Source organism: Bombina bombina, chromosome 3 (assembly GCF_027579735.1).
Source record: "Bombina bombina isolate aBomBom1 chromosome 3, aBomBom1.pri, whole genome shotgun sequence".
NCBI classification, from domain to species: Eukaryota; Metazoa; Chordata; class Amphibia; order Anura; family Bombinatoridae; genus Bombina; species Bombina bombina.
In genome coordinates, this window is record NC_069501.1 from 355,762,191 (window position 1) to 355,784,324 (window position 22,134).

Sequence of the window (22,134 nt, forward strand, 5' to 3'; positions counted from 1 at the left end):
TATATATATACAGCCTTTTTATGGTTGTTGTACCTCAATAAAAGAATTTTTCACCTCTAAGAAGTAAGACTGTGCTGTGGTGCTGTTACACTTTGCATATATGGACTATATATATACAGTATATATATATATACATATATATACAGTATATATATGTATATATATATATATATATATATATATATATATATATATATATACACAGTATATATATATATATATACACACTATATATATATATATATATATATATATACACAATATATATATATATATATATATATAATAAAAAGAACGCTAATAAATAATGTGTGTGCCTTTTTATTGCCATGAGGCCACCATCCACGCCCCTCCCCCCTCCCATACACACACGTACGTACATTAACGTCTGGCTGTCTGGTATTTTTTTGAAGGACAACTGGCAACCAAACTATTGAATGTGGTTACAAAACTTAAGCCTTTCTTATGTTTGCTCTGTTTATATTTTACCGCTTGTTGATGGTTGTTTGTATTGTTTTCTGTTCTTATTTTATTACTAAATAGATAATTTCTATCTAAATTATTTGCTCTGTTATAGGCTTTCTCCACTACTCTATCTGAGAAGTGTTTGGCTTTAAAACGATCCTTTAAAATCTTTGGCCTAGATTTGGAGTTTGGCGTTAGCCGTGAAAACCAGCGTTAGAGGCTCCTAACGCTGGTTTTAGGCTACCGCCGGTATTTGGAATCACTCAAAGTAGGGTCTAACGCTCACTTTTCAGCTGCGACTTTTCCATACCGCAGATCCCCTTACGTAAATTGCGTATCCTATCTTTTCAATGGGATCTTTCGTACTCCGGTATTTAGAGTCGTGTCTGAAGTGAGCGTTAGACATCTAACGACAAAACTCCAGCTGCAGGAAAAAAGTCAGTAGTTAAGAGCTTTCTGGGATAACGCCGGTTTATAAAGCTCTTAACTACTGTACTCTAAAGTACACTAACACCCATAAACTACCTATGTACCCCTAAACCGAGGTCCCCCCACATCGCTGCAACTCGATTAAATTTTTTTAACCCCTAATCTGCCGACCGCCACCTACGTTATCCTTATGTACCCCTAATCTGCTGCCCCTAACACCGCCGACCCCTGTATTATATTTATTAACCCCTAACCTGCCCCCCACAACGTCGCCTCCACCTACCTACACTTATTAACCCCTAATCTGCCGACCGCAAAGCGCCGCCACCTACGTTATCCTTATGTACCCCTAATCTGCTGCCCCTAACACCGCCGACCCCTGTATTATATTTATTAACCCCTAACCTGCCCCCCACAACGTCGCCTCCACCTGCCTACACTTATTAACCCCTAATCTGCCGACCGGAGCTCACCGCTATTCTAATAAATGTATTAACCCATAAAGCTAAGTCTAACCCTAACACTACATCTAACGAAATTAATTAACTCTTATTAAATAAATTATTCCTATTTAAAGATAAATACTTACCTGTAAAATAAATCCTAATATAGCTACAATATAAATTATAATTATATTATAGCTATTTTAGGATTTATATTTATTTTACAGGTAACTTTGTATTTATTTTAACCAGGTACAATTGATATTAAATAGTTAATAACTATTTAATAGCTACCTAGTTAAAATAATTACAAAATTAACTGTAAAATAAATCCTAACCTAAGTTACAATTAAACCTAACACTACACTATCAATTAATTAATTAAATAAACTACTTACAATTACCTACAATTAACCTAACACTACACTATCAATAAATTAATTAAATACAATTCCTACAAATAAATACAATTAAATAAACTAGCTAAAGTACAAAAAATAAAAAAGAACTAAGTTACAAAAAATAAAAAAAATATTTACAAACATAATAAAAATATTACAACAATTTTAAACTAATTACACCTACTCTAAGCCCCCTAATAAAATAACAAAGCCCCCTAAAATAAAAAAATGCCCTACCCTATTCTAAATTACTAAAGTTCAAAGCTCTTTTACCTTACCAGCCCTGAACAGGGCCCTTTGCGGGGCATGCCCCAAAGAATTCAGCTCTTTTGCCTGTAAAAAAAACATACAATACCCCCCCCCCAACATTACAACCCACCACCCACATACCCCTAATCTAACCCAAACCCCCCTTAAATAAACCTAACACTAAGCCCCTGAAGATCTTCCTACCTTATCTTCACCCTGCCAGGTTCACCGATCCGTCCTGAAGAGCTCCTCCGATGTCCTGATCCAAGCCCAAGCGGGGGGCTGAAGAGGTCCATGATCCGGCTGAAGTCTTCATCCAAGCGGGAGCTGAAGAGGTCCATGATCCGGATGAAGTCTTCATCCAAGCGGGAGCTGAAGAAGTCCATGATCCGGATGAAGTCTTCTATCAACGGCATCTTCAATCTTCTTTCTTCCGGATCCATCTTGCAGACCTCCGACGCGGAACATCCTCTTCTCCCGACACCTACTAGCCGAATGACGGTTCCTTTAAGGGACATCATCCAAGATGGCGTCCCTCGAATTCCGATTAGGATTCTATCAGCCAATCGGAATTAAGGTAGGAATATTCTGATTGGCTGATGGAATCAGCCAATCAGAATCAAGTTCAATCCGATTGGCTGATCCAATCAGCCAATCAGATTGAGCTAGCATTCTATTGGCTGATCGGAACAGCCAATAGAATGCGAGCTCAATCTGATTGACTGATTGGATCAGCCAATCGGATTGAACTTGATTCTGATTGGCTGATTCCATCAGCCAATCAGAATATTCCTACCTTAATTCCGTTTGGCTGATAGAATCCTATCAGCCAATCGGAATTCGAGGGACGCCATCTTGGATGACGTCCCTTAAAGGAACCGTCATTCGGCTAGTAGGTGTCGGGAGAAGAGGATGTTCCGCGTCGGAGGTCTGCAAGATTGATCCGGAAGAAAGAAGATTGAAGATGCCGTTGATAGAAGACTTCATCCGGATCATGGACCTCTTCAGCTCCCGCTTGGATGAAGACTTCATCCGGATCATGGACCTCTTCAGCTCCCGCTTGGATGAAGACTTCAGCCGGATCATGGACCTCTTCAGCCCCCCGCTTGGGCTTGGATCAGGACATCGGAGGAGCTCTTCAGGACGGATCGGTGAACCTGGCAGGGTGAAGATAAGGTAGGAAGATCTTCAGGGGCTTAGTGTTAGGTTTATTTAAGGGGGGTTTGGGTTAGATTAGGGGTATGTGGGTGGTGGGTTGTAATGTTGGGGGGGGTATTGTATGTTTTTTTTTACAGGCTCAAGAGCTGAATTCTTTGGGGCATGCCCCGCAAAGGGCCCTGTTCAGGGCTGGTAAGGTAAAAGAGCTTTGAACTTTAGTAATTTAGAATAGGGTAGGGCATTTTTTTATTTTGGGGGGCTTTGTTATTTTATTAGGGGGCTTAGAGTAGGTGTAATTAGTTTAAAATTGTTGTAATATTTTTATTAGGTTTGTAAATATTTTTTTATTTTTTGTAACAGTTCTTTTTTATTTTTTGTACTTTAGCTAGTTTATTTAATTGTATTTATTTGTAGGAATTGTATTTAATTAATTTATTGATAGTGTAGTGTTAGGTTAATTGTAGGTAATTGTAAGTAGTTTATTTAATTAATTTATTGATAGTGTAGTGTTAGGTTTAATTGTAACTTAGGTTAGGATTTATTTTACAGGTAATTTTGTAATTATTTTAACTATTTTAGCTATTAAATAGTTCTTAACTATTTAATAGCTATTGTACCTGGTTAAAATAAATACAAAGTTACCTGTAAAATAAATATAAATCCTAAAATAGCTATAATATAATTATAATTTATATTGTAGCTATATTAGGATTTATTTTACAGGTAAGTATTTATCTTTAAATAGGAATAATTTATTTAATAAGAGTTAATTAATTTCGTTAGATGTAAATTATATTTAACTTAGGGGGGTGTTAGGGTTAGACTTAGCTTTAGGGGTTAATACATTTATTAGAATAGCGGTGAGCTCCAGTCGGCAGATTAGGGGTTAATAATTGAAGTTAGGTGTTGGCGATGTTAGGGAGGGCAGATTAGGGGTTAATACTATTTATTATAGGGTTAGTGAGGCGGATTAGGGGTTAATAACTTTATTATAGTAGCGCTCAGGTCCGGTCGGCAGATTAGGGGTTAATAAGTGTAGGCAGGTGGAGGCGACATTGTGGGGGGCAGATTAGGGGTTAATAAATATAATATAGGGGTCGGCGATGTTAGGGCAGCAGATTAGGGGTACATAGGGATAATGTAAGTAGCGGCGGTTTACGGAGCGGCAGATTAGGGGTTAATAATAATATGCAGGGGTCAGCGATAGCGGGGGCGGCAGATTAGGGGTTAATAAGTGTAAGGTTAGGGGTGTTTAGACTCGGGGTACATGTTAGGGTGTTAGGTGCAGACGTAGGAAGTGTTTCCGCATAGCAAACAATGGGGCTGCGTTAGGAGCTGAACGCGGCTTTTTTGCAGGTGTTAGGTTTTTTTCAGCTCAAACAGCCCCATTGTTTCCTATGGGAGAATCGTGCACGAGCACGTTTTTTAGGCTGGCCGCTTGCGTAAGCAACTCTGGTATCGAGAGTTGAAGCTGCGTTAAAAATGCTCTACGCTTCTTTTTTGGAGCCTAACGCAGCCTTTATGTGGACTCTCAATACCAGAGTTATTTTTATGGTGCGGCCAGAAAAAAGCCGGCGTTAGTTTTTCGGGTCGTTACCGACAAAACTCCAAATCTAGCCGTTTGATTCTTCCTCAAAATCTTGTGTGAGGGTGCAATTTCTCCTTGTCCAGGAGGATCAAACAGGCTGTGAAAAGCCTCCTTGCTGTCGTCATACCTCATGTGCTGAGGTTGGTACAAGTGAGTACTCATTTGGCTTATGATTATGTTTTAATTCTGTGAAATCATAACATACTGCACCAGGATCGCTGTGTTTGTGCGCCCTTCCCTCTTCTGTTGGTCATATATATATATATATATATATATATATATATATATAATACCGTCCAAATAACTGTGTTACCCTCCTAGGGACATTCGCCTGGGTGCAAGCATGCAAAATATAATCCTCCAAAATAACATGCACTCTCAGGTCTTTTTGCAAAGTGAAACAAAATCTTGTTTATTGATGAAACATTTTCAGGGATATCTTCCCCTTCATCAGCATAACATACAAGTGAACAATGTGACCATTATATACATGCACACAAATTGAAAAAAATTAAACAACAAGCAATACCTGTGTATATTCAGTGAACAAAAACTGCCACAGCATCATACTGGAACGCAAGCCATGCGTTCCAGATTGTGTAAAAACCGGAAGTGCTGCATAGTCTTGCACTTCCGGTATGTGAATGTCAAAATATTGATTTAAGTCTAAATAAGTGCAAATCTACTTAGCCAACTGTAGATATATAAAATAAATTTACATTAGGTGTACATCCATACTATGAAACCAAATTTTAATGTCCCCGGATGCTCGTAAAAGATTAGTGAGATCGTAAACAACGCCCATAACAACCTGGTGCATACAATAAACATTTACACGTGTTTACATAACTCTTAACATTATTAAATTATTTTTACTTCATTAGACATACTCACTTACTTATTGATGGGTAGATAAACGGAGGTCATGCCGGTTGTCATGGCTACCCACATAAACACATCTCCGTGTTTACTCCAGCTACGGAGTCTGTGCTGGATCAAAAGAACTTAAATAGTGTGTCAATCAGCACAGTACCCGATGTGAAAGAATTGAATTGCATATAGTTAGTTAAAAAAACTTTGAATTTAGAAGAAGGAATGAAAGGATTATGGGATTGATGAAAGTTGATCGTTCTCAATAAGAAAATACACTAAGGCAATTACTTATATCAAATTGAGAACTGTTCATCAAATCAAAAAGAATAAATAAAAGTTTAACATTAACAAAACCATTATATTGCCAATTCATGGCACACAAGCTACAATAGATTAATTCAATCCCACAGTGATGGACCATCATTCTGATATGTAGAGAAAAAGTTAGGCTATTAGCCCTTTTATAGCTATATGATGTCACAGTATCACTTCCCAGGCTTCCATTACTGCCATATTGGCAGTGTAATGTACAATTTTATAGCATATTGTATTTCATACATGCCTTGGAGTAGCAGCTACCCCTTGATATACCTCACAAATACTCATTATATTCTAGTCCACGGGTTGTAATGATATACTGTCATTACTCTTGTCATATAGTGTCCTTGAAGGAAATTCATTTATTTCACATGTTTCCCATGGATCACCCATATGTATACAAAAGAGAACTTCCAGATGATATATATGTGTAGAACCGGATGAGCCCTTATATTAGATCTAGGAGAAAAGTAGATGGGTAACCTTATGAGGTGGGGTGTCTTAACTTGATAGTGCAAAAGGAACACTGCTGTGGCCCAATTGGACTATAAACCCGGTAGAAAGTCAGTAGGTCTACACCCAATGGGGCCTGGCCCACAGCTCTCCCCAGGACAAAGGCAACCCCCATTACACATGTACCCCTAGTGTGTATCTCCAATCTAAGTAAGCATCTTAAAATACAGTGGTGAGTTTAGGCCACCCGGGTGTACCATACCCAGGCGGTACATCCATTCGGCTTCTCGTCGAAGTAGGGTCTTATCCCTGTCACCACCCCTGTCCAGGCGGGGGATATGATCAATTAAGATGTATCTAATAGAAGATACTTGGTGACCCAACTGTGCACAGTGCCTTGCCACTGGCTGTTCGGATTCCCCTGACGTAAGAGCCAATCGAATGTCCCATCTGTGGTTGGCCATCCTCTCCCGGAGTGTGCCAATAGTTTTGCCCAAATAAAACCAGGCACATGGGCAAAACAGCAAATACACCACATGTGTGGTAGTGCACGTAATAGAATGCTTAATAAAGAAAAAATTTATTGGTGTGTGGGTGGTGAAATGTCTTTGTAGAGATAAGCCCATTGCACATAGTGCATCCCAAACACCGGTAGGATCTTTTGACATTTACATGTGTCCTGTTTAGATAACAATTCTTTGGGTCAGTCTTGACCAGGATGTCCCATAGATTAGTACTCCTCTTATATGCTATCATTGGAGTAAGGTCTTTAGTAAAGGCCAATTTTGGATCCGACTGTACCATGGGCCAATGTTGTCTCAAGGCCTTTCCTGCTTTGGTAGTGTTAGGTGCAAATGTAGTGGCCATGATTAATCTCTTTGGTTCACGAGCTGCAGTGCCCTTGCTAATAAGGCTATCTTGTGTGGACTCTATAACCTCCTGTAATATGTCATCCACCATCCGTGCCTTGTAGCCTCTATGGAGAAATTTGTCCCTCATCAATTGCAACTGAGAGACCCCTGTGGCTTTATTAGAGTTGTTTCGAATTACCCTAATGAACTGTGACTTGATGATGCCCTTAAGTAGTGTGTGGGGGTGGCAACTAGCTGCATTGAGTAGAGAATTACGGTCAGTAGGTTTACTGTAAAGTGTGGTACCCAGAGCATGTTCCTGTATGAATATATTTAAGTCTAGGAAATGTATCTGTTTGTCACTATACGTTATCTTGAACCTCACCGGCCAGGATCCTATTTGCACCCATCAATAGAGTTACTGGTGAGACCCCTGTAAACTTGTATCATAATCTGTTGAAATTGAAAAAGCGTGAGATAGATCTTATGCTACATGGCAGTTACTTATCCGAGTACCATAGATTGAATCATATCCCTAGGGGCTTTAGAGTCAGAAACATCCCCACTATAAGGAGAGACAATCCGGAGTTCAGGAGAAAGTGGTGCCATATCTTGAATAAATGTTCGCTAGATCTGATATTGCTAGTTGTAAAGGAGGTAACCACAATTCTGGTTAAGGTTACGGTAGAAATTGTTACTTTTGAACAGACACATATTGATACTGTTTCCAGAGACCAACAAGAGAATTGGTTACTAAAACTTAGCCAGCAGATTGAAAAATATAGATCAGATTTGATAATATTAAAGAATAGGAAATTAGACTCTGTCAGTGCTGATTATACGCATGGAAGGGTCTACAAGTGGCTCACCAACACCACAGAGGGGAAAGCTAGGAGAACACAAAGAACTAGGAGAGCGCAATTTACCACTATCGATACCAGTGGCGCAGAGTCCTCTGACACTCATAGAAGTACACTACACAATACACAGGTATCTCCTGTGGGTTACACTCCACAATCTACACATGGCACCCCGTATACACATCGAGGACACTCAACTCCTGATTATTTTTTATGGGTGACCACCCGATCACGAGGTGGTGGGGGGGAGGAAACACAGACCACACATTCAGAGTGCGGGGAGGCAGGTACAGACCACCCCACCGCAGCAGGCGGAGGATGTAGTGATCAATCTTAGCCATCATATGTTAACCACGGTCGAAAGACAGACTCTTTATAAGGGCCTGTCATTTGTACCTAGCCAGTCTATTTCTGAGCTAGACCTTAAGATTGACCTATACAAATTAAACAGAACTATGAAAATTAAAGAACACTTTCAACATCTACCAGAGAGGGAGGAAATTCATAGTTCCACAGAGAGATGTAAAAAACCAAGTATATTTGATCCCCAAAATAGCAGTGCCAGTACAAAAACATATATAAGACTGATTACACAGGACATGGAGTTTGAAAGGACAAATAGGGCCTGGAAACACAATCTGTCCGACAATGAGAGAAAAGCTATTCAATCCTTGCAGGATGACCACTCTCTAGTTATCCGCCCTGCAGATAAGAGTGGGGCCATCGTTTTGATGGACTATGCAGACTATAGTCCATCATCCATCATCTGATGGAAGGTGCATTATATGATGGACCCCCAGTGGAGTGCTTACTGACACTTTTGGAGTTCTGTCTAAATCGGAATTATTTCCGGTTTGAGAGTAAATTCTACTTACAGACAGCAGATGGGGTCTAATATGGCCCCATCATACGCCAACATCTACGTGTCCCAATTTGAGAATGAACACTTGTGGCACACTGACACATCTTCCATTACTTTTTTCGTCATGTACATTGATGATATGTTTTTGGTCTGGCGGGGGGGACAAGATGCATTACTGGATTGGTTTGACAAAATTCAATGAGACAGAGACATCAGTGAGGTTCAAGATAACGTATAGTGACAAACAGATGCATTTCCTAAACTTAAATATATTCATACAGGAACATGCTCTGGGTACCACACTTTACAGTAAACCTACCGACCGTAATTCTCTACTCAATGCAGCTAGTTGCCACCCCCCCCACACTACTTAAGGGCATCATCAAGTCACAGTTCATTAGGGTAATTCGAAACAACTCTAATAAAGCCACAGGGGTCTCTCAGTTGCAATTGATGAGGGACAAATTTCTCCAAAGAGTCTACAAGGCACGGATGGTAGATGACATATTACAGGAGGTTATAGAGTCCACACAAGATAGCCTTATTAGCAAGGGCACTGCAGCTCGTGAACCAAAGAGATTAATCATGGCCACTACGTTTGCACCTAACACTACCAAAGCAGGAAAGGCCTTGAGACAACATTGGCCCATGGTACAGTCGGATCCAAAATTGGCCTTTACTAAAGACCTTACTCCAATGATAGCATATAAGAGGGGTACTAATCTACGGGACATCCTGGTCAAGACTGACCCAAAGAATTGTTATCTAAACAGGACACATGTAAATGTCAAAGGATCCTACCGGTGTTTGGGATGCACTACGTACAATGGGCTTATCTCTACAAAGACATTTCACCACCCACACACCAATAAAGTTTTCTTTATAAAGCATTCTATTACGTGCACTACCACACACGTGGTGTATTTGCTGTTTTGCCCATGTGCCTGGTTTTATGTGGGCAAAACTATTGGCACACTCTGGGAGAGGATGGCCAACCACAGATGGGCCATTCGACCGGCTCTTACGTCAGGGGAATCCAAACAGCCAGTGGCAAGGCACTGTGCACAGTTGGGTCACCAAGTATCTTCTATTAGATACATCTTAATTAATCATATCCCCCGCCTGGACAGGGGTGGTGACCGGGATAAGACCCTACTTCGACGAGAAGCCGAATGGATGTACCGCCTGGGTATGGTACACCCGGGTGGCCTAAACTCACCACCGGATTTTAAGATGCTTACTTAGATTGGAGATACACACTAGGGGTACATGTGTAATGGGGGTTGCCTTTGTCCTGGGGAGAGCTGTGGGCCAGGCCCCATTGGGGGTAGACCTACTGACTTTCTACCGGGTTTATAGTCCAATTGGGCCACAGCAGTGTTCCTTTTGCACTATCAAGTTAAGACACCCCACCTCATAAGGTTACCCATCTACTTTTCTCCTAGATCTAATATAAGGGCTCATCCGGTTCTACACATCTATATCATCTGGAAGTTCTCTTTTGTATACATATGGGTGATCCATGGGAAACGTGAAATAAATACATTTCCTTCAAGGACACTATATGGCAAGAGTAATGACAGTATATCATTACAACCCGTGGACTAGAATATAATGAGTATTTGTGAGGTATATCAAGGGGTAGCTGCTACTCCAAAGCATGTATGACATACAATATGCTATAAAATTGTACATTGCACTGCCAATATGGCAGTAATGGAAGCCTGGGAAGTGATACTATGACATCATATAGCTATAAAAAGGCTAATAGCCTAACTTTTTCTCTACATATCAGAATGATGGTCCATCACTGTGGGATTGAATTAATCTATTGTAGCTTGTGTGCCATGAATTGGCAATATAATGGTTTTGTGAATGTTAAACTTTTATTTATTCTTTTTGATGAACAGTTCTCAATTTGATATAAGTAATTGCCTTAGTGTATTTTCTTATTGAGAACGATCAACTTTCATCAATCCCATAATCCTTTTATTCCTTCTTCTAAATTCAAAGTTTTTTTAACTAATTATATGCAATTCAATTCTTTCACCTCGGGTACTGTGCTGATTGACACACTATTTGAGTTCTTTTGATCCAGCACAGACTCCGTAGCTGGAGTAAACACGGAGATGTGTTTATGTGGGTAGCCATGACAACCGGCATGACCTCCGGTTATCTACCCATCAATAAGTAAGTGAGTGTGTCTAATGAAGTAAAAAGAATTTAATAATGTTAAGAGTTATGTAAACACGTGTAAATGTTTATTTTATGCACCAGGTTGTTATGGGCGTTGTTTACAATCTCACTAATCTTTTACGAGCATCCGGGGACATTAAAATTTGGTTTCCTACTATGGATGTACACCTAATGTAAATTTATTTTATATATCTACAGTTGGCTAAGTAGATTTGCACTTATTTAGACTTAAATCAATATTTTGACATTCACATACCGGAAGTGCAAGACTATGCAGCACTTCCGGTTTTTACACAATCTGGAACGCATGGCTTGCGTTCCAGTATGATGCTGTGGCAGTTTTTGTTCACTGAATATACACAGGTATTGCTTGTTGTTTCATTTTTTTCAATTTGTGTGCATGTATATAATGGTCACATTGTTCACTTGTATGTTATGCTGATGAAGGGGAAGATATCCCTGAAAACGTTTCATCAATAAACAAGATTTTGTTTCACTTTGCAAAAAGACCTGAGAGTGCATCTTATTTTGGAGGATTATATATATATATATATATTTATATATATATATATATACACCATATTGTCCCGAGTATAGGCCGCACTTTTTTCCCCTAATGCAAGTCTTTAAATTAGGGATGCGGCCTATACTCGGGATGTTACACAAAACCTATAAAAATACTGGTATGCTTAGGTAAGTAAGGAGGCTGAGGACGGTAAGTAAGGAGGCGTAGTAAGTAAGGAGGCTGAGGAAGTTAAAATACAGTTGTTAACTAAAGCCAGCAATAGAAACACAGCCTGCTAGCATTTACCGGTACATCCACATCCGCTTCCCCAGATAAACCCGTTACCTGCTGGCTCGGACTTGACTTTATTTGGGGGCTTTGAGGAATCAGCTGTACTGACCGGAGGCTCTCTCCCTTTGATATCTCCTCTTCTCCTTTCCTGTTACCTGCTAGCTGAGACGGAGCGTCGGAGTTGCCTGGCTAACTAAGGACACACCCCCAATAAGATCACGGTATTGGTGCTTTATACAAGAAATGTCACAGCTGCATCCGTTGATTGGACCAAGGCCAGTGGAGGCGTGGTCATACGCAGTCCAATAAGATTGTTAAGTTTTTGTCGGATGAAGAACCAATCCCACAATCTCATTGGGGGGGGTGTCCTTAAGAAGGCAACTCCGTCTCAGCTAGCTGGTAACGGGGAAGGTGAACAGGAGACATCAAAGGGAGCCTCCGGTCAGTCGATTGGATTCCTCATAGTCCCCAAATAAAGTCAAGTCCCCAAATAAATAATTCTTTATTCCATGGTATGTTATAAAAACAGGATAAAAAAAGGGAGCGTCTTCCTTTTTTTTGTATCCTGTTTTTTTCAAGCACCATGGAATAAAGTATAATTTTTACGGTATATTCTACTTTGAGTTTCTTCTTTTTTTACCATATATTGGTAGCCTGTGTGTGTGTGGGGGCGGGGGGGTAAGGAGACTTACCTTACCCGTCATGGAGGGAGGGGGTCTGTGACTGAGGGAGATAGGGGGCTGAGAGGGTGAGGAGGGCTGAGGTAGTTACCGTATCTGTAATAGGGTGAGTTGTGGGCAGCCTGTGGTTCTGAGGGGGCTGTGTGAGTGTGGGGGGGAGGGTAAGGAGAATTACCTTACCTGTCATGGAGGGAGGGGCTTTGTGACTGAGGGAGATAGGGGGCTGAGAGGGTGAGGAGGGCTGAGGTAGTTATCTGTAATAGGTTGAGTTGTGGGCAGCCTTTGGTTCTGAGGGGGCTGTGTGTGTGTGTGTGTGTTTGGGGGGGAGGGTAAGGAAAGTTACCTTACCTGTCATGGAGGGAGGGGGTCTGTGACTGTGGGAGATAGGGGACTGAGAGGGTGGAGAGGGCTGAGGTAGTTACTTGTAATAGGGTGAGTTGTGGGCACTGTGACCTGGACCAAACACAGAGTACCAAACACAGAGTAGGTTAAGAGGAGGCAGCCTGTGGTTCTGAGGGGGCTGTGTGTGTGGGGAGGGGGAGGGAGGGTAAGGAGACTTACCTTACCTGTCATGGAGGGAGGGGGTCTGTGACTGTGGGAGATAGGGGGCTGAGAGGGTGGAGAGGGCTGAGGTAGTTACCTGTAATAGGGTGAGTTGTGGGCGGCACTGTGTGAGGGAGAGAGGCTGAGAGCCTTAGAGGTTTAAGAGGGGGCTGTGTGTAAGGAGAATGTCATTGAGGGAGGGAGGGAGGGAGGCTAAGAGATTAAGGAGGGGTCTGTGTGTGAGGGAGATAGGGGGTCTGAGAGGGTGAGGATGAGAGAGGCTGTGTTTAAGAATAAGATTAGAAAAGGATGCTGAGAGTGAAAGGAGAGACTGTTTAGGAGGAAGGGGGTGTATGAGGGAGAGGGGGCTGAAATAATCAGGGGGTGCATGAAGGAGAGGGGGCTGAGAGGGTGAGGAGGAAGGCTGAGAGGGTAAGGAGAGAGAAGCTGTTTGTGATTGAGAAAAAGTGAGTGAGGGAAGAGCAAAGAGGGTAAGGAGGGAGCTGGGTGAGGGAGTTAGGGCTAAGAGGGTAAGGAGGTGTGGTGTAAAGTAAAGGGGGCTAAAAGCCTGAGAATTGAGGATGAGGTTATTGTTTTTTTGTACAGGAGCTAACATAAAATACGGTACCAATATGGCTGATCATGTGGAGATTCGGAGTTCGACCAGCCAAGGGAAAAGGCGAAGTTACGATTCAAACTTTAAGATTAAAGTCTTAAAATACGCTGAACAAACAAGGAATAGGGAAGCTGCCAGAAAATACGACATAGATGAGAAAAATGTACGCAGATGGAAGCTTATGCAGAAGAAACTAGAAATCTCTGCTTTTACAAGGAAATCGTTCAGAGGGCCTAAGAAAGGCAGGTATTGTGAAGTTGATGCAGCAGTGCTTCCCTTCATTCTAGAGCAAAGAAAAAATGGAATGCCTGTCACCCGAAAAATCATACAATTGAAGGCATTAGAAATTGCCAGTGAATTAAATATTCCCAGGCATGAATTTACAGCAAGCCTTGGATGGTGCCGTAGATTTATGTTCAGAAATGGCCTCTCTCTAAGACGCAGGACAACACTTGCACAAAGACTACCTGTTGACTACAATGAAAAGCTGCTTGCATTCCAACGGTATGTTATGGAGCTCAGGAAAAAACACAACTATACATTGAGCCAAATTGGAAATGCTGACGAAACTCCAGTTTTCTTTGATATGCCAAGTAATACAACCGTGGATCAAAAAGGAGCAAAATCCATTCTAATGAGGACCGCAGGAAATGAAAAATTACGTATAACAGCAATGTTATCTGTTAAAGCTGATGGTCATAAGCTGACACCTTAGGTGATCCTAAAAAGGAAAACTATGCCGAAAGAAAGTCTTCCAAGAGGCTTAATTGTCAGATGTCATGAAAAGGGATGGATGAGCAAGGAACTGATAAATGATTGGCTATCAGTTGTTTGGAAGAGTAGGCCTGGTGCTCTTCTTGCGAAAAAAGCAATGCTGGTATTGGATGCCTTTAAAGGACATTTAACACCTGATGTAAAATCTGGTTGTAATACCAGGGGGTATGACATCCCAACTCCAAGTGCTTGATGTTGGGGTCAACAAGCCATTTAAAGATAATCTATGGCAGCAGTATTCTGAATGGCTTGTGGCTGGAGATCATGCCCTCACACCAAGCGGCAAAATTAGGAAACCATCAGTGGCTTTGCTGTGTCAGTGGATTATTTCTGCATGGGAAATGATATCTTCCGAATCAATCATAAAAGGATTCAAAAAATGTTGCCTGTCAAATACATTGGATGGTAGTGAAGATGATGTATTGTGGGAAGATCAGAGAGAAGTTGATCAGGAGAATGATGAAGAAAATAGGGATAGCGATGTAGAAAGCATTGGAAGTAGTGATGAAAACCTGAGCAAAAATACCCGTATTGGTGGAGAGACAGGCAGTGAAAATGACTAAAATTTCTCAAAGGGATGACTTAAGAACATTTGCTAATGTTGTTGATTGTTGTGCAGGGGAGAGGGTGAGGACTGTTCTCATCAGTCTCCTTGTCTATTCCTTTTCCTTTTATTTACAGTTTTCAATATTTCTGTGAGTATGGTATGTAGCATACCAAAAGTGGTAAAAATACTGGTACATGTGTTCCTATTCAGTAAATAAAATACTGTTTTACTGTTCTACTAATGTGTATGTTTTCTTTAAGTTAAAAATTTAATTTCTTTAAAATGACACCAAACTTTAAGGGTGCGGCTTATAATCAGGTGCGGCCTATACTCGGAACAATACGGTATATATCCCTAAGGCAGTTGCCTAGTTGGCCTTATGCAAGTGCCGGGCCTGCCTAGCCTCCCTCTGAGGGGTTACAGGTATATCCACAGTATCTTCTGCAGTATAGTTACTTGCACTGGATGGGCTCTATACTGGATCAGCAACCTGTGAGGGAGAAAGGCCTCAGCAAGCTGGTAAGACACAGTGGAGGGGTGCTTCAGTTCAGGTAAGTGACTCAAGCACTGCACAGCCCAGGAGCTATCCAATAGTACTCTCCTTACAGATAATATATAGCTGGGGGTCACAGACTTATACCTGAGGAGCTTTACCAAAACATGGGGATTTGGGGGAATGAGGCACAGGATAGTTCTTATCTAGCATCCTTTGGACTTCTTATCAGCTTAATTTGCCATTTTTTACCTCAAAAACCTTATTTTTGCATTTTTCTACAAATGGGTACTGTTTCTTTAACAGAGCCAGTAGCTGCCTTGTGCAGTTATCAGTTAGATCTCTCACAGTGCAGTTGGGCAGGACTACACATATGGCTTTAGGAGAGATGTTTCTATCACAATTTTAAATGTTCAGTTTAAGTTGAAATCATGTACAAGTCTTGGGCCTGCATATTGTTATGGTGATAAGCTCTCCCCCCTCTCCTTGGCAACCTTTATCCATTCTTTGCTTCAGCTGCTGTGAATTTGATTTGGTGGATTCTAAGGCATTTTGATGTTTTATTCTGGCAAGTTTAACCCCTTCTGTGCCTGGGAGGTAAGAGCTGCTAGGGGTGCTGGGTGTTTAAAAGGTTTTCTATGCTACTTAATTTCCATTCTCTTAGCTCTTTTTATGTATATATATATATATATATATATATATATATATATATATATATATATATATATATATATATATATATATATATATATATATATATATATATATATATACTCTAGAACAGCACAGTATCATTCTGCAGTTGGCCAATATCTTGGGTTTACATATCCAATTATTATACTTTTCTATACAGATAGGTGTACTTTATGTGGCCATAAGTGAGTGTATTTATAATTGCTTGTATAACCTGTTTATGTCAGCAATATATGTTTTATATGCTCTATCCTATATAGACTCACATATATAAAGGCCCAAGTATACCTTCAACAAGGTACTTGGTATTTTAATGTACTATATATATATATATATATATATATATATATATATATATATATATATATATATATATATATATATATATATATATACTGTATATATACAGAAGTAACTCTGCATAGTCTAACCTATCTAATTACATCTGAATTAGTGACTTTTACATGCCTGGGTTTATACCTTCATATATTCTGTACAACCGATTTGATGTACAAATGATGATGTTTGAAGTTTTATTCAAACTCTGGTGAGAATTTGTCCTGTTGTTAGACCAATTTCTCCTCCTTGGAACTTGAATTTAGTTCTCTGTGTTCTGCAAGCTTCTCCTTTTGAACCTATGCATATTTTTTTACTTTAAACTGTTGTCCTAGAAGGTTCTTTTCTTCCTGTGGACCAAATATGATTTTCTTCCAAATTTGCTACCTTCAGAAAATATTAATCAAGAAAATAGCTGCTCCTTCTTTGTGACCAAAGCTTTCTTCTCCAAAAGCAAAGATTACTTCACAACCTAGATGTTGTCAGAGCTTTAAAGTTCTATATTCACGCTACTAAAGATTTTAGTGCATAGTATTTTGGGGCGTGTGTTTGTGACCTATCGAGTAAGACCACATCTACTACAAGTCATAATAATTGAGTCTTTTATAGCAAGCGAACGTGGTTGCAAAAGCCTTCTATACTAGATTATGTATCTTTTGGCTATAATAGTAACAGGATTGCATTAGATGCTAAATCTTTGGCTGGTTGTTTACACATGCATAGGGGGTGTGTGAGTTAACGTCATGATTATGTGGAGGAGTGAGTATCCTTTTAAAGTAAAAGCCATAAACACAGTGGAATGGTGGTGATCTGTAATGTGAGATCAACCCTGATACACAAGTAAGATATTATTGTTGTTTCTTCCATTGCAGGTACATGTAGGCTACAATTACATTTACATTTATTGTGTATCACATAACTTAGAAGTTAATAAGGTATAATACGGCCATAATCATGCTTGTGGGGCCACTTGCTAACAAAGTATTCAAAACAATAGTACTTATCCACTTTGGTGTCCCCATAACGTTTACATAATTATAACACGTACCACTGGATATTTGCACAGATTGATTTTATGATTTAATTTTGTTTGATATGTTATGTAACTTTTATATGTCGCTAATTGAATGTGTTATACTGTTACTATGGTAACCGTTTGGCGTTTTTTGCTTCAGTGGGTCGGGTTACACACACTATAAATTGTTTCCCTGTTCACAAATGTTGGTCTGATGAAGGGGTGAACCCCGAAACGTCACTCTGGAATAAATTAAAAGTTTTTTCACTTGACAAGACCAGTGAGTGATTTGATTTGCTTTATTATATATATATATATATATATATATATATATATATATATATATACAGTATATATAAATATATATATGTATATATATATATATATATACTGCAGAATTAGTGCTGCGGAATCTGTTGGCGCTCTACAAATACCTGATAATAATAATAATATATATATATATATATATATATATATATATATATATATATATATATATATATATATATATATATATATATATATATATATATATATATATATATATATAAATACACACACACATTTGCCTAGAAAAAATCCTTTTTCATAACTAGTGTTCAGGGAAATAGTTTTGCACACATTTATTTCCATTTTTTCTGCTTTCAAAGCTCTTTGCATAGGAAATAAGGGCTCAGGCAACCTGGGAAAGTGGTTCCTTGCTCACTAATAACCGCCCAGGCATTCATTGAAAGTTATCCTACTTACCAATAGCTAGCTGCCTAGTGAAACCTGTTGACATATACATGCCCAGGTATCCCAGGAATGTTGCCCTTGCTCACCAATAGGTGCCCAGGCTCCACAGAAAAGTGACCCATGCTTGTCAATAGGCTCCCAGGCACCCCTGGAAAGTGGGATCTATTCACTAGAAGCTGTCTAGGAACCCTCAAGGAAAGTGGCTTTGCTCGCCAATATGCACCCAAGCACTCTAGGAAAGTTGCAAGAAGGGGCCACTTCAACGGGTAGCCTGGGGCCTATTGAAGTGCAGGGGGCACATTCTAAGGGTGCCTGTGCACCAGTTAGTGAGGAGGTGCCACTTTTCTTGAGGATTCATAGGCGGCTATTGGCAGCAGGGGCTACCTTCCCAGTTTCCTGGAATGACTTAAAACCCTGTAAGTGAGCAAGGGCCACTTTCTTGGGGTAACTGTGGGCCTATTGGGCGAGCAGGGGCCACTTTCCTAGGGTGTCTTGGCACCTATTGGTTTATAGGGGCCAATGTCCTAGTGTGCTTGGGTGTCTGTTTGTAAGCAGGTGCCACATTCCTGTTGTGCCTGGGTGCCTATTAGTGAGCAGGGACCACTTTCCCGGGGTGTATGGCTCTTATTGGTGAGTAGGGGCATATTTTTCCTGGGTACCTGGGCACCTATTGGAAAAAAAAGTATACACATTACTGGGGTGCAGGGTGCCTAATTGTTAGCAGAGGCCTCTTTCTTAGGGAGCGTGGGTGTGTTTGATGAACAGGGTCCATTTTCCTTGGGTGCCTCTGAACCTATTACTGACCAGAGGTCACTTTCCCATGCTGCCTGGGAGCTTTTCCCAGGGTGCCTGCGAGCCTATTGCTGAGCAGGGTCTACTTTTGCAAAGTGCCATGGCTTTAAAAGCTAAAAAAACATGCACAGATAATTTATAAGCAAACTTATAAAATGAGTACAGTATATAAATATTGCCATACCGTTTGAGGGTTACTAAACTCTGGCCTTTTAAACCCTTACACTTATGTCATAATGAACAGTCTGACATTTAGCAAAGAATGGACAAAATGTAATGTGGTTATAAGGTAAGGTGATATCACAATATGTGTACTAGTTGTAGGTTTGTTACCTTTTACCCATCCATTTTGGTTCTCATTTTGAGGGGGCAAAGCATATGTATGTAGGGAGGGTGTGGTTTGCAGCCAAGGCTTCACATGTCTGTACTAAAATGTTTTATTTTACACAGTTTCAAATATGCACAAACACTGAATGTTCATCTTATTAATATACTATGCATTTTAAACATTAAAAATAATACATCTGCATAGTGATTGAAAATAAGTAAACATTATATTACATATACATTATAGTTGCCATATTTGCTTCAGTAAATATTAATATATTATTATCATTCTTTTTTTTTCAGTTTACACAGTTTGTAAATAAAACAGTTTACACAGTTTTATTTACATACCGCAGTTATAACGCAAATGCTTGTAAAAGCATTTCTGTGACCCCCTTTGTTTAGAAATAGCAGACATACATGGCTTTGCCATTGCTTTTTGGTAATTAGAAGGCTGCAACTTGCAGCTGCACACCACATTTCTGAAATTCCCGTCAGTGAAGGCTAATCGGTAGCTTGTGTTGTTAAGTTTAGCTGTAGTGTAGATATTACTTTCCAAGCTGACACCTCCCACCCCCTGATCTCTACCTGATCCCTCCCAAACAGCTCTCTTCCCTCCCTCATCCCCCCACAGTGGTCACCACCATATTAGAAATAAGTTAAAATTACTTTTAACTTTAGTTTTACCTTTTGATTCCATGGCTGTCCTGGTCATACTAGGATGGATGACACATGACAGCCCTAAATAGTTGCCATATTTGCTTCAGTAAATTTTAATATATTATTATCAGTCTTTTATTTTTTTCAGTTTACATAGTTTGATCTTTTGTTGGTCCCCTATATATAATGTGATAACACACTGCCTACTGGTATGTGCCCACTGCCCAGTATCTACATTTTACTACTATCAAACAAGAAGAAATAGTAATAAGATGTGCTATAGGGTGTCATTCCCCAAACCTGCTAAATCCTGTCATAACCTGCTTAATTATGTGGCACCAAGCCAAAGACAACCACAACCTGTCATAATATGCTTAATCCTGTCACAGCCTGTTATAACCTGCCAGAGCCAGTCACAACCTGGCATAATGTGCTTAATCTGACATTGTGATGTTATAATAGTATCTGCATTATAATAGTATTAGTGAAGAAGAAAGAGCAATAAGGCTGCTATAGGGTGGCATTCCCCAAGCATGGTAAATCCTGTCACAACATTATAAATCCTGTCACAACATTATAAATCCTGTCACAAAATGCAATAACCAAGACCACACTACTGTTCCTACTTTAAAGGAACAGTCCCTAAAGCTGAGCTCTCTACCATTGTTCCTCTGAGACAGTTATATGTCCATATTTGCAGAATTTCCCTTATCCCCACCCACGGAGCACCCAGACCTGACCACAAACCCCCCAGACACACCCATGATCATCCAGACACACCCACTGACCTTCCAGACACACCCACTGACCTTCCAAACACACCTGCAATCCCACCCTAACTAGCCACTATCCCACCCTTCCCAATATGGCTCCTCTGATAAAACAGCAACCGGCACCAATCAATCATTTTTTGAGTTAACTCTTCATGTGTTTATATTTCTTGCTGCAGTGATTGTGGGCAGTCCATTAATAGACCCAGAAATGCCTCCATAAATAATGATTTTTTTTGTATGTTCTGTGAATTCCAGTCCCAGCACATAATGAGATGTCTAAAGCCCCAGCTAAGCAAAGCCTTAGGGGTCCATTTATCATTGTGCGGGCGAACCATATAGATAAATGCCAACAACATATGACGCCCCCTGCAGATTGGCCTCCAGCAGGAGGTGTCAATCAACCCAAACGTATTGGATCGGGTTGATTTCTGGCAATGTCTGTCTGCCGCCTCAGAGCAGATGGACAGGTTATGGAGAAGCTGTCTTTAGACCGCTGCTTCATAACTTCATAACCTGAAGGCTCGCCAGAAACACGGGGCATCAAGCTCCATTCGGAGACCCCCTTGTATAAACATGGGGGATTTAAACATGTTCCAAATTGTGCAACACTATTGATATGCCTTGCTTCCTCATCCTTAACCTCATACCCTCCCTGGTATTATATATCACATCTAATGGCTTCCCCTTACCTGACACCTATAAACACACTTCTAAATTTAATGTACCATAGATAAAAAAAACTACAGACAAAACATACTGTATGCTATGAAACTAAAGCCACAGCAACCTCTGTGGTGGAAAGACTGCACTGCACACTTTGGGCTAGATTACAAGTGGAGCGCTAATTTGTCACTTGCCCGCAAAAAGGCATATTTGCCTGTTTATGGGCACGCAATAAATAACCAGCCATTAAAAGTGGCTGGTAATTGCTACCGCTAATTCATAATCGCAATTAACGCTCAACAAATTTACCAAGAGGTCAGGGGACCCATTTATTAAGCTCCATAGGGACCGCTGCTCCATAACCCTGTCCGCCTGCTCTGAGCAGGCGGACAGGAATCGCCAGAAATCAACCTGATCGAGTACTATCTTGTGAGCTGCTGGTGCAATGCTGAATACGGAGAGCGTATTGCTATCCGTATTCAGCGAGGTCTTGTGGACCTGATCCGCAGTGTCGGATCAGGTCCGCAAGACCTTTTTTGGTTAAT